Source organism: Onychomys torridus, chromosome 6, assembly GCF_903995425.1.
Source record: "Onychomys torridus chromosome 6, mOncTor1.1, whole genome shotgun sequence".
In the NCBI taxonomy this organism is placed as follows: Eukaryota; Metazoa; Chordata; class Mammalia; order Rodentia; family Cricetidae; genus Onychomys; species Onychomys torridus.
In genome coordinates, this window is record NC_050448.1 from 75289746 (window position 1) to 75299746 (window position 10001).

The window sequence follows — 10001 nt, forward strand, 5'->3', positions numbered from 1 at the left end:
GCAAGGTCCCAGAGTATGGCTGTTGCTGTGGTAAACACGGCTACGTTGTTTTGGGGAGAAATGTGGATATGTTTGGAACTTGGATCTGGAAAAGCTACTGAGTATTTGGAGGTTAAAAAGCTGTTCCGTGGGGACTTGGAAGGTGATTGAAGGAAACGCTGGTGATGGAGGCCTGGCTTGTGACATTTGAGAATCCCCTCAAAAACTCTATCAGGGATGTTCATGAGATGTATTTTCAATTAAGAAACCTTGGAAATGAGATATGTTGCTGATTAGCTGGGGCTGAAAACTCAGCTGTGATGAATAAGAGACCAGGATGACTGAGGCACATCCTTCTGAGAAGTGCTTCCTCAAGGGCAGTGCCCAGGTTCAGGGGGTCGAGGGTGTGTGGACATCGAGCTCACAGCAGAACTTGGCAAATATGCAAGCGTCTCCCCCCTTGGTACTGGTTTTGAGCACACACAGGAGTCATGAGAGTAGCCGAAGGTTCACACTGTGTGCAGGGTTGGGGTTCACACTGTGTGCAGGGTTGGGGTAGCTGAAGGTTCACACTGTGTGCAGGGTTGGGGTTCACACTGTGTGCAGGGTTGGAGACCCTGATAAAAGGCCGGATGAAGCCATCGGTAAAAAGTGCAACCACCTCAGCTGCTGTGAAGACCACAAAACACTGGAGCCATGGAAACCATGCGCTGTCTGCCAAGGACAGCAGCGAGTGTGGTGGAGCTGGCTTGACCTACAAGATGAGCTGTACGTGACCAGGATGGCAGAGCCAGGGAGGTGGGTGGGACTAACAGAGCTCTTCTGCTTCCGGAAGATGATGAGTCTCAGACATTCGACACTGAGGTGTTTTTGTTTGTTTGTTTTGTGACAAGGTCTCACCGTGCAGCTTTGACTGGCCTGGAACTTGCTATGTAGACCAGACTGGCCTCAAACTCAGAGATCCACCTGCCTCCACCTACCCAGTGCTAAGATTAAAGGTGTATGGCACCATGACCAGTCCTCAACACTGAGCTTTTTACATGGAGGGACTTTATTTTTGCTTAAGTGTGATTTATTTTATGCCCTGGTGTATTAGGGTTTTATATAGAAAATCAGGGTTTTCTATAATCTGGAGCAGTGGTTCTCAACCTTCCTAATGTAGCAGCTACCCTTTAATACAGTTCCTCATGTTCTGGAGACCAAGAATCCAGTACTGGCTTAGTCCATGAGGCTGATGTCTCAGCTGGTCTTCAGTAGATGCTGGAATCCTGAAGAAGTAAGCTCCATGCCAGCGAAGGAGTGGATGTGCTGGCAAGGTGAGGGCAAGCAGGCAGAGACCAAAAGCTGCCTTCTTCCACATCCTCATACAGGTGTGGCCCAGATTAAAGGTGTGTGTCTTCCCACCCCAAGATACAGATCAAAAGGGTGTCTTCCTAACTCAAAGATCCAGATCAGAAGTGGACCGTCCCACTTCAAATGAAGCAAAAACCTCCTCAAAGGTGTGCCCTCCATTGTTGGGTTTTAGTACCAGATGTGGTCAAGTTGACAACCAGGAGCAGCCAGCACACCTGGCTCTTCCCTTTTGGAGCAAGGAAGCATGTGACATGGTTTTGATGTCCACAGGAGATTACAGCTAAGAGATTTGAGATTTTTAAAGTATTGGGAATTTTAAAGATGGGGGGGGGGATCTTTTGAACTGGAAACATGAAACTTAGAGGACAAGGGTATGGTTTTTTTTTTTTTTAGAAAATTTTTTAAAATCTATTTATTTATTATGTATAGTGTTCTGCCTGCATGTATGCCTGCAAGCCAGAAGAGGGCACCAGATCTCATTACAGATGGTGTGAGCCATCATGTGGTTGCTGGGAATTGAACTCAGGATCTCTGGAAGAACAGCTGGTGCTCTTAACCACTGAGCCATCTCTCCAGCCCAAGGTTATGGGTTTTAAGATTTATTTATTCATTTATGTGTAAGTATGGATGCCTGCATGTTATGGTCCCTGCCCCCCTTGTATAGAGAACTTATCAGATATTAAACTGATAAAAACAGATACTACACTTGATCTTAGCCAAAAGGCCAAGAAGCGATGCATGTTATGGTTTTTATTTATTTGTTTATTTATTTGTTTGTTTGTTTATTTATTTATTTATTTGAGCTGAGGATCGAATCCAGGGTCTTGCGCTTGCTAGGCAAGCACTCATTACCACTGAGCTAAATCCCTAACCCGCATATTATGGTTTTTAAAGTGAAACGTTTGTGTGTCAAGTAGACAAGGGGTGGTTTGTGATGGTTGATTTTAATGTCAATTTTGCTACAAATTACAATCTCCTGACTCTTGACTCTCACCTGAAGAATTGTCCTGACTTCATTAATTGATGTGGGAAAACCAACCCTGACTGTGGGCAGCAGCGCCTGGTAACAGCCCGACATGAAAGGCCGGCAGGAGATTATTGCCTTTTGTTTCTTTTGTTCACTGGCTTTCCTTTTAGGTGCAGAGCTGATGTACCCTGTTGTTGTTGCTGCTGCTGCTGCAGATTCCTTCGCTGATAACAAAACCAGTGTTCCCAGTTTCCTTCATGCACTAAGGACAAGGTCCATCAACCTTCCAGGTTTGGGGGACCAGATTGGTACTGCCCAGGGACTCAGTCTTGTGAGCCTGCCACTCTGAGACTACTGACTACTCAGGCATCCAGCCACAAGGACTGTGTTCTCAGCCTCTCGGCTGTTAGACAACCATTGTCACTATTTTAATGCAAGTTGACTTAATAAATTATATATGTGGAGTTTATTAAGCTTTGGCCAGTAAAATTACTCAGATCAAATGCACCAGGATCCTATATTAGTTGTGACAATAAAATACACACACACACACACACACACACACACACACACACACACACACACACGCTTTTTTACAGATAAGAAAACAGTGTGAAAAAAGCCTTAGGCTCAGTTCGGGAATTGCAGATAAGTATCTGTTGAAAGAGAAAGAGAAACCTAAGCATGTTTCTGAAGTAACTAACTCAGCCCCCAGCCTCCATTATACAGATTGTGAAGACAAATCTCCCTTTTCTACTTGATTTAATCTCAGGTGGAGTCTCTCCAGCATGTGCCCATCTTACTATATTCAGTAGTCAGGAGATGCAGACTACAAGCCAATTTTCATTCAAGTGAATCTGTGGTGGAAGAAATCTATATTAACAGGCATCACCAATTGCATTCCAAGGACAGCTATCCAGAGCCATCTTTCATGATCATCTGCTGTTTTGAATTTTGTGTGCCAATGCTCACTGCCATTTGAGTGGGCAATTGAGAACTGCCTGTCCACAGACAACACATGGTCAATATTGGCATGTGCAATATGCAGAAGTTGGAGCAACATGAATATGTCTGCTGGCTTCACAGACATATCCGATAACTCAGGAGAACTCGCTTGAGTTTCAAGCCTGGGCAGGGTGGGGCATTAACTGGCCTGGAATCCCATCCTCGATAGGAAGCTGGGTGTGAGGATTTTTCTGGAAAGGTTGGTAAAAGAGCCAGAACAAAACCAAAGTGTGGTGCAAAGGGTGTAGCTGGGTGTAGCTGGCAGTAAAAGCCTGAAGACAAGCTGGGCAGCTGCTGACCCTTCCAGCTGCTTTCTGGGTATTAGACAGTGAGGCACCTGGATGGCCGCAGCTCTGGGCCAGGGCTTGTAGGTAGGCGATTATGCTTTGAGCAGGATGTGGGACCCGACTTGGTCCTTGGGTTGGTTACTGGTGCTCAGGACACAGCCTGTACAACTCAGAGAAGCGGCCCTGTGGTCAAAGGTTAGAGCCTGGGAAGATCCTCTGAGAAACCATGTGGGGACTTTAGGGAAATGTTACGAAAACAAAATTCAGAACATTATGTACTAGTATTAAGAGTACATGGGAAGGAATACATCTTAGTTAAGATTTATATTGCTATGATGAAACACCATGACCAAAAACTAACATGGGGAGGAAAGTGTTTATTTGTCTTATACTTCCATATCACTATTCATCATTGAAGGAACAGGAATTCAAACAGGGCAGGAACCTGGAGGCAGGAGCTGAAGCAGAGGCCATGAAGGAGTGCTCTTTACTGGCTTGCTCTCCATGGCTTGCTTAGGCTTCTTTCTTCCTTCCTTTTTTCCTTCCTTCCTTTCTTTCCTTTTGGTTTTCCAAGACAGGGTTTCTCTGTGTAGCTTTGGAGCCTGTCCTGGAACTCGATTTGTAGATCAGGCTAGCCTCGAACTCACAGAGATCCACCTGGCTCTGTCTCCCGAGTGCTGGGATTAAAGGCATGCGCCACCACTGCCTGGCGTAGGCTGCTTTCTTATAGATTCCAGGACCTCCATCCCAGGGATGGCCCCACCCATATTGGGCTGGGTCTCCACCACCAATTCCTGTTTAGGGAAATGCCCTACATGCTTGCCTACAGTCTGATCTTATGGAGACATTTTTTCAGTTGAGGTTCCCTTCTCTGAGATGACTTCAGTTTGTGTCAAATTGACACAAACATTTTCTTTCCCAAAACAATCACTGTTGACTAGGATAGGCTGAAAGTATAGCATAACATTTAAAGACAATATTTATATTAATAGCAAATATGTATTTACAAATAATTTTGTGTTTACCTAAAGTAAATTTCTATTGTGTGTACTTTCAAAGAAAGTTTCAGAAGCACTTTGACCCAAACCCTGGGCCTTACCCAGTCTATCACTGATCTATACCACCAGTTCTGGTTCTACATATTTGGGCATCTTTCTTTTTTTCACTTAACATCTGTTTGTTTATTCAGTGCTGGAGACTGAACACAGGGCCCCTTGCATGCTAGACAGGGACCCTACTGCTGAGCCACACTTCCAGCCTTTACTAAATAAATTCTGAAGCATTTTCATATCCACGTACATTAGTTAACCTACTTATTTTTCAAAAATTATTTGTTTGTTTACTTTTGAGATTATGTCTCACTTTGTAACCCTGGCTGGCCTGGAACTCACGATGTAGACCCATTTAGCTTTGAACTCACAAGAGATCCACCTGCTTCTGCCTCCCAAGCGCTGGAAAGGTATGAACTGCTAGGCCCTGATGGGGCTGTTTTTCTTTATTAGGTAATTATGAGAAATCCAGTCACAGCAATGTCCTCCAGCTTATTCAGGCTGTTCTTGCTGAATGTTTAGCTTCCCTCTGATTTCACACTATTTTGCTTCTTCCGTGGCCTCTGTACACACCACTTGGTGTGCTGGCTGAGCAAGAAGAATGAATGAAATCACAGTGCTGTGTCCACTTTGGGTTACTCACTGTAAGCTGGAAGCCAGGAGATTTTGACCTGTCACTGCCGCCTGCCATCAACACGCTTGCTTTACTGATGACAGCTAATGTTGAATGGGTGTGGGGGGGAGGGGACAGTGACATGGACAGTACATTGGGTAACATGTACCTTGGAGCTCCCTCTCTGACATCACCATCCCATGCCCACCCGCAGCCCCAGCCATGAGCTGGAGACAGGCTTACTCTACAGCCTTGGGTGGGTGATGGAGCAGGCAAAGTCACCAAAACCAGGTTCAGAAACACAGATCTTGTGTGGCAGCTATGATTCCAGATCCACTTGGCAAACTTATTTCTAGGAGAAACGGTCCTTTGGCTTGGCGGTCACAATCCGTTTCAGTGCCTCTGGGCTGTATGGTTACTTTCTCTTGAGAGTGACTCACTGGGCTGAATCGTGTGTGGCTTTGCTTCCAGACTTCCTAAAATGAGAAACTGAGGAAGAAGTTACATTAATGACCTTCTTTCTTCCTGAAGTTTCAATCAAATGATAGGAGAGCAATCTACATAGTAATTATAACACCCTTCCGAGTGAATCCTCGTGCCGCATTGGAGGAAAGCATGGAAGTCTGTATCTATAATGAAACTCAGACCTATCACCTCTAAATCACAAGGAGGTTAATTCAGGCTATGCAGTCACAGTCAGAAGGGGCATGATATATAGCATGCTGGTCGAGAGGACAGGCTCACATTGTTCTCAAGACCAGAGGGTAACAGGACATAAGCTGTCACTGGAGATAAGGCTTGTGCTGGCAGCTGCCTCCATCTGGGACTGCTTGGTAAGTACCATGACCACTCAGGTTACGAATGGGTATCTTGCCCTTTTTGGTATCAGAGCAGAAAATATACTGCATAAGGTTCTTGCCCTAAATCCTCAAATCCAAAGATTTTATGACTAATGGCAATGACAGGTCATACTCTAGGTGATACTTGACAGGGCTGTGTGTGTGTGTGTGTGTGTGTGTGTGTGTGTGTGTGCAGTCTCATGACTAGAGTGACATTCTTCATGTTTTTACTGTCTTGGGGCATCATATGAAGTCTTTACTATCTGAGATGAAATTCTGCTTACCTTTTAAAAATAAAATAAGTTAACTGGGCATGGCAGCAAATGCCCTTAATCCTAACACTTGGGAGGCAGAGGCAGGTGGATCTCTGTGAGTTCAAGGCCAGTCTAGTCTACAAAGCAAGTTCCAGGACAGCCAGAGCTGTTACACAGAGAAGCCCTATCTCAGAAAACAAAACAAAACAATAACAACAACAACAACAAAAATCCTACAAAAATCTCAATTCACTCTTTAGGGCTCTGATGTTAACCAAAGAGCTATGACCTGAAGTTTCCTGCCCACCAGCATGAAGCAGGATTCTGGGGCTTCCAGGTTGTTCCCCAGGAGTTCTCTTTGCTTCTCCTTCACTGAGACACCTCCAGTTCCACCCCAGGCCAGCAAACCAACGAGACTCTGATCACTGGACTTGCACTTTGTCCAGCTTGGGTCTTCCAAGCAGAAGGAAGCTTTGTTCCTTTTTGGCTCACTCCTGACAAAGCTTCAGCCCTGACAAAATCTCAGAGAACAGTGTCCTTCCCAGAACCCAACGCAACTCTTATCCATGTTGATCTTAGGTTCTGTTTGGTCCAGGGCAGAGCCTATGATGGATGGTGTCGTATGAAAGGTGGGCCTCTACGGAAGTGCCTGCTTACTGAGAGGCACTGAATGACCACAGGCCATTCCACATGAATAAGATATAGCATTAAGTACTGGTGTGGTGTGACAATGCAGATTTCATACTATAGCATTTCTCTCTCTATCTCTCTCTCTCTCTCTCTCTCTCTCTCTCTCTCTCGTGTGTATGTGTGTATGTGTGTGTGTGTGTAAGTTGGCACAGCCATTTCCATCTCTTCTCCTGAGAGTTTTTGGGATGGTTTGAATGAAGATGCGCCCCATAGACTCATAGGGAGTGACACGATTTGAAAGGATTAGAATACGTTGCCTTGTTGAAGTAGGTGTGGCCTTGCTGGAGAAAGCATGTCATTGGGGATAGGCTTTGAGGTTTCAAGAGCTCAGGCCAGGCCCAGTGTCTCCCTTCTTGCTGCCTGTGGATCTGGCTGTAGACCTCTCAGCTACCTCTCCAGCCCCCTGCCCTTCTGCAAGCTATCCCACTTCCTGGTGTGATAGATAGCAATGGACTAAAGCGCTCACGTGTAAGCCAACCTCAATGAATCGCTTTCCTTTAGAAGAGCTGTGGTCATGGTGTCTCTTACAGCAATGGAACACTGACTGAGACAGTGTCCCTCTCCTCCTCCCACCCCTGGCCCAAACTATTACATGATGTATGACTTTCCCATGGCTGAGATAACAAATGACCGTATATTTGGGGACATGAAGCAGCAGCAATTTATCCTTGCAATTCAAGAAACCAAATGCATGAAATTTGTAGCACCGGGAAAAATCAAGTTGTCAGCAGGGATTTACTCCCTCCAAAAGTTCTAAGGAAGATTCCAGAATCTATCCTAGCTTAGTATGGTTTCCGTTGCTGTGATAAAATATGGGTGAAAAGCAACTTTGGTGAGGGAAAGGGTTTACTTGGCTTACACTTCCACACCACATCTCTGTCATGGAGGGAAGTCAGGGCAGGAACTCAAGGCAGGAACCTGGAGGCAGGAACTGAAGAAGAGACCATAGAGGAATGCAGCTTATGATTTCAGGACCACCTGCCTATGATTGACACTGCCCTCAGTAGACTGAGCCTGCCTACATCGGCTAGTAATCAAGAAAATGCCCCACAGGTGCCAACAGAAGTTAACGATGATACATCCCTTTTATCCTCCAGCTTTTGGTGGTTACTGGAAATCCTCGGCTTCTGGCCTCCACTGCTGTAAGCTTGGAAGTAAGGATCTTCAATAGTTCTGATACATTCTTATCCTATTCTGTGTATTCCATGCGTGTACTCATCCTATGTCTCCCATCATAAGGATACATGTAATTGTATCTGGGATCTACCCAGATAATCCAGAATGATCTCATTTTAAAATCATTAATTTAATAACATCTCCAAAGGTCTTCATCTAAGTAAGACAACATCCAGGTTCTAGGGATTAGGCCTTGATCTCTTTGGGGAATGCTATTCATTCTATTAAAATTGCTTCTTCTACACACACATTTCTTAGGATGTTATGCACAATAGGTGTTTTTTTTTTTTTAATAAACACTTCTTCATTTGAATCTAACTTTCATTGGAATGAGCCCCAGATCTCCAAAAGATAAGGCTCTGTAAATTCATTCAACAGGTGTCTTTCACCAGATTCCCCAGCCAGTAGGAAAGAGACCGCCATTTGTTTAATGTTAGAGGCTTTTCCTAAAGTCTGCCTCACTAGATTGCCACTCTGGTTTCTCCACCTGCTAGAACCCTGAAAGGAGAAACAGACAGGAAGGAGGTAACTAATCAACAGACACTTTGGACAGCAATTAGGGCTGTTTTTCTTTAACTCAGAAGGTAGAGGATAAGAGCATAGCTTTAAGGAAATAAACTAGAACAATGGCTCACATTCCTTCCGCTCACCTGTCTCCTAACTCATCATTGTGTGACTGCATGATGGGCCCAGGAGCCTCTGATCACAATGGTGCTGTGGGACAGTCCATGACTAAAATCAGCTACTGAACATTCAGGTTACTTCTCCAAGACCAATCATGAATTTCAATGTTTCCTTACAGTCTATCACAGCTTTTGGCTCTTCAGGCTCTTTTGAGTAATTGATATGTTTCAAGACAATAGAACATACCTTAGTCTCCCTTGGGAAGATACACTGGCTTTACCATTGATAGGCAACATTTCTGAGAAGAATCTGAAGGTTGGGGTGGAAGAAAGAAACTGTGTAGATTCAGAAGATTGAGCCGAACAAGACTGCAGAGTTACCGATAGCTGGGGTCAAGGAAGGTTATCAGGCAGAGGAGGACAGGAGAACGGTATCAGCTGAAGACAGTATTTTGTTAACAGAGACAGCCATTCAGCCTACGAGACAAAGGCTTAGGCTGCCAAGCAAGAAGGACTATTGTCTGCTCTTCAGTTTTGAGAGTAATTATCTTCTATGCTAAAAGATTCTGGCAACGACTCCATGTAAAGCTTTCTCCACTTTCCAATTGGAAGGAAGGCCTTCTCCCCTTGACACACACTGGGACTCCTGTAGTCTCCTGAGCAGAGGCTGAGAAGTCTCAAGTCACGTTTACCAAGGATGGTGGTTAGCCAATACTCCCAGAGGGCTCCAGGCTGCTTTAAAACCATTGCTGCTCTACATTCTTCAACTCAAGAATGTAATGCTCTCTGTACTTCCTTCCATCAACCCCATCAAATATCAAGTTCTTTCTCTCTTGCAAAATTCTACTGTCTTCTTAAATGATGTTCATATGCACCACTCATGTTAGATCTCTTGACACCACTGGTTCTGATCTCACCAAACTCACCTATAATTTAATTACTAGAGCCTTCTCAGTCTTTGCCTCCCTCTTTGTACCTCTGGCATTTGACTCTGTTGGCTATTCCATCCATGAACGTCTCTTTACCTGTTCTCTGTTGTATCTACCATCCCTTGCAATGCTCATGAGTTTTCTTCCTGTAAATCTTGTTAATCTCTTAATGTTATCATCTGCTTCTGTTTTCTCTGGTCTACGGATCATCTCATCCACTTCTGTGATTTCAACTAC

The 10001-nt window shown here is 44.6% G+C and overlaps 1 pseudogene; it reads right to left on the reverse strand.

Moving 5' to 3' along the window:
• Positions 1-1954: 1954 nt before the first annotated feature.
• Positions 1955-2068, reverse strand: LOC118586500 (annotated as a pseudogene).
• Between the last annotated feature and the right edge of the window lie 7933 nt (positions 2069-10001).